We start from the raw sequence: 4,449 nt of genomic DNA, 5'->3' as shown, positions 1-4,449 counted from the left end.
GTGTGCGCGGAGATTTGAATTATGCGTTGTAGCTTTTTAGGGCCGTGTCCTAACTGGGACCTTGCTAATCCCGTCGTAGGTATCTCCACAGCCGAGAGCACAAGTACCGGAGCGAGCTCCGTCTGTTAGCTATGCGCTCTATCTCCTGGAAACTTAGTGGCTGGAAAGGCGGCTTGGTGACTAAAGCCAAGTTTTCACAGGAGTCACGCGGGGTCAGACGCTGGTAGTGAACTTGAACAGAGGTTTTTGCCGTCTCATCTACCTGGTTTTTAACAAGGGCAGTAAGTTTGCGGAAAGCCCATGGGTCAAAGGAAAGGAGCAGCATGAGGCTAATAAGAGGGCCCAAAATAGTGGACAGTAATGTATGTATCCAAGGAGAAGAGAAAAACCAACCCTGTTACCAACCTTGTTCTTGGTCAAAACGTTTCTGGAACTCCTTCATACCGTTACCAATACGTAGAACACTATCCCTAACTAATCCAGTTTTGACTTTAAATACACAGCATAGTTCTTTAAGGGCTACACAGACTCCCCCCTCTTTCATAAGGGCGAGATCTAAACCACGACGATTTTGAAGCACAACATATGCAAGGGAACTAACAGTATCAGTGAGAAATTGTAAGCTATGTTTGATTTCATTAATGTTTCGTTTTACAGCCTGAGTGAGAATGCGAAAATTGGACTGAGTGGAAACAAGGGAGTACATTTCTATGCCAGCACTAGTAGTGGCGCCAACAGCAAGGAGGACTGCAAGGGTGACAGTTGTAAAGGGCTCGCGACGTTGTTGAAAGACGGAAGGATAAGAGTAGGGGTTGAGGAGAGAAGCCAAGCCAACAGCGTTCATAATCTGGGTCTGTGAGGGCTAGAGCAGAGGCATTTATAAGATTTAAAATAACTTGAGAGGAGGAGGATGGGCCAGAAGGCAGAGTCCGTAGCTCACAACTTGCCCATCAGTGAGTTAATGACGCTGAGGCTGAACTTTCCAGAGAAGAAGTTTAGAGTCATTGGTGTAGATAGGAGATTTAAACGTTGTGATGCTTTCATAAAACGGCAAAACCGGTGAATAGCAGATTCAACAGTGTTCATAGCTGGTGTTAGAGAGTGCCTGGGCAGAGGCATTGACCATTTGCAGGATGAGGTTCGAGGTGGAAACCGACCAACAGGTTTGATGGTTATTCTAGGCATTAACAAAGCTAAAACATAACAATCATGATAAGCAAGAAACATTTTAGTAACAATATGGGGAGAAAATCCAGTGGAACAAACAAAATAAGTGGAGTTGGGGGCTTCAATGAAGATGGAAGAGTTGTTAACAATAATGGTTTGATTGCAAATGTTTGATTGTTGAACAGGCGGGCACATATATGGTTCGAGCAAGCAAAGTTCCACAACCGTGACTTGTTTACAATGGAGGTTGTTGGTGGCAATGGTGGGCATCCAAGGCAGCTAGGCAGAGTGTCTAATTCAGCATTGTCAAAGGTGGAGTTAGTTAGAAACAGGTTTGCAGGAATGGCGGCTAGCAGGAAGTTTATAAGAAAACAGCTTGGCAGGAGGCAAAATGGTTACTTTATATAAAAATTAAGAATTTACTTAGTAAACTGAATATAAAGGATTTTTTTTTAAACTTCTATTTATTATGTTAAAGCTGGATGCTATTTTTGGCCATAAATACATATTCTATAGGCCTGAACTTACACATAGCAGGAAAGCCAGGTGACTGCAAAGTCCAGAAATTCTCCAGGGAAAAGTTATCCCCGATGGCCATTGAGAAATCTGGGGTTTGCCATCTCCCACACCTTCCGCCATGTTCTTAGAAGGACAAAGCTAGCTTAATACATAATTTTTAACATATGATTTTTAGTTGCAAGATGCCAGTCTGTGAACTGACCAGACTGAACCAGGTTGAAAAAATTAATTGAAATTTGAAAAATGGATAAGGCTTTAAAAATTGTATTATTATAAAATGTAGAGATAACAAATAAACAGACAAAACAAAACAACACTAAACACAACATTTTACATTTGTGGCCACTTTCATTCATCACAACAGACACATAAACAGACAAAAGGATTGATTTAAGACTTATTTATAAAAAATTGACAAGCGCTTTTAAATATTTAGCTAGCATGTTTGTGAGAAGAAAAAAAAATTTTTGTAGAAAAACTTTTTTAGTTTTGAGAAGTACTTAATGTAGATGGAGTGGAACTTTGCTGAAAATAAATTTTAAGGTTTAGATTTAACACAAAACATTTTTAAAACAATTTTAATTTGAAGTTTAAAACATTAAGTAAAATGGTTAATGAGCACTGTAGAAGGAGTCTTCACTCTGAAGTATGAAATCATTTGCTGTAAATGAATAGGTTTTCTTTAAATTGGTTTTGCAGTAGAATAGTAAGACAGCTGCAATAAAGTGTTAAAATTTTTATGATTAAACACAATAGCATGAACTATGATTATTAAAGGTATAAAAACTGATTTTAAAAAACAAACAACTGTTTTTACTATGAAGACTTTATGTGAATAATTTGTAAAAAATATTATATACCAAATTAACTAAATGTTTAGATTATTATAAAATATAGTTAAAGACATTGGATACATTTACACACCTAGAACTTAAGACTAAAATTATGTTTAATACTAGTTAATTTGCTTATAAAGTTTAGTTACTTTTATATATTACTTATAAAATTATATATAATATATTTTTCATTTATATTATTTTTTCACTGCGACACAAATATACAGATTTGTATAATGTGCTGATATTTTGAATGCACTTAAAATAATAGTTCTTTCAATGCAGAAATAAAGAACAACCATTGCTGTAGCACAAAGTTAAAACTAAGGGTACTATAAAGCACACCTACGTGTTCACTGTGCATTAAATTAACTATATTGTTTAAAAAGGCTAACCACATTATTTTTCACATAATTTTGTAAATACTTTAAAAATTAAAATAAAACTTTTAATAGAAATATAAGACTTAAATTTAACACTTTTGTGTTCGTTTGGATTTTAAAACACAAAGAAGTTTTTCTTTTACTAATATTTTGTTATCTTTTAAAGTGACAGAATTATGACCTTGCTGTAAAATTTTCTGAGAGGCATGAAAAAAAAGTTTATTGCCGTTATTTTCCTGTTGCTTTTTAATGTTTTAATAATTACTTTACACCACTTAATGCACTAAACCTAATAACACATATCTGACAAAGTGTAGGGCTAACAAGGTGAAGCAGAGTCTTTCACTGATAACTCGGGGAGGGGCCAGCACAGTTAACAGCAGGAAGGCTAGAGGCAAATTATTTACAGTCCGCAGGGTGTAATGATATAGAGGAAAAAAGCAATCTTTTAAGATTAATTACTAATTTATTGGAATTAGAGGGAATGGCAACCGAAGAAGGGAGTCTGGGTTGCAAAAGTACCATGGGGATCATGGTTTTATTAATTGATTTGAGAATATGCAAGAGATGCCACTTTTCAGATTTCTTATGAATAACAAAGATTGGGTATTTCAAGGTGAATTGGAAGGCTTAAAGTGGGAGTGGCAGGGCCTGAGCTGGCTGTTTCCCAAGGCTGGCAGGAAAGAGGCTGAAGGAGGCTGAGGGCTGGTTTGAGCAAAATGTACTGAGTAAAAGGTACATTAGGCTCAGAAGTTTTAACAGCAAAGTGTAGATATCGCAAGGTTTTATGGCTTAGCAGATGATACTTTGTAATTATCCTGCTCACTGTGCCCTTAGAATTTTTTGTAGGCACTGCAGCAGTTTCTGTTTTATGGCACTCAGCCTGACTTTTATTAGTTTGTTTCTTTGAATTCTCAAGAGGGGGGGCTTGGCCGTGGAATTCAGTGGGCAGAGGACAGACAACTATAGATTTAGGAGGGCGGGGGAAAGCCTGAAGGGCAGAAACTTGTGAATTAAGAGAAGCAGCCTGTTTTTGAAGGCTTAAGATTTGTTTAAGATTTTCAATTTGGCCAAGTAGTTTCATTTCTATAGCTTTAAGAGGGGGAGCGGTGAGAGGAGGGAATCTGCCATGGTTAGGGACTGAACGTCTTGGGCATTTAGAATTTTTCCCCTGGGGTGCGGGGGATCAGTGGGAGGCGTTTGAGAAGGTAGCTGCGGAGGCTGCTGAGCAGGCGGGGAGGGGGGGGGAAGACTTTTTCCATGAGGGAGAAAGACAGGAAAGGTAGTAGCACTGGTTTTTGAGCTAAGAGCATTATCAAGTTTGTTAGAGAGGTGAGACACCATGGATGTAATTGTGGTGAGTTGGTAACTCAAGTCAGAAAAGGGGGGGGGGAAGAAAGCAGCAACAGTTTGTTGCCGCGTGTGGGGGAGCTGCTGGAATGCTGGCTCTGGGGAGCGACTTCCAGGCATAGAGGGCAGCAAGAGCCATGTTGGCAAGCTGGGACCTGGAAAGTGTGTGCTGTACCTTTAAGGTATGAAAAGAG

General features: G+C 38.3%; 1 non-coding gene across 1 annotated transcript; it reads right to left on the bottom strand.

The window, feature by feature from the left end:
• Positions 1-2,756: 2,756 nt before the first annotated feature.
• On the bottom strand, positions 2,757-2,886 carry LOC126025420 (small nucleolar RNA SNORA22). Its single transcript, XR_007501427.1, has one exon. It is a non-coding gene; the product is annotated as a small nucleolar RNA SNORA22 (small nucleolar RNA).
• Between the last annotated feature and the right edge of the window lie 1,563 nt (positions 2,887-4,449).

Source organism: Suncus etruscus, chromosome 12 (assembly GCF_024139225.1).
Source record: "Suncus etruscus isolate mSunEtr1 chromosome 12, mSunEtr1.pri.cur, whole genome shotgun sequence".
Taxonomy (NCBI): domain Eukaryota; kingdom Metazoa; phylum Chordata; class Mammalia; order Eulipotyphla; family Soricidae; genus Suncus; species Suncus etruscus.
Note: the sequence above shows the minus strand (reverse complement) of the source record. Positions and strands in the feature narration are given on the sequence as shown.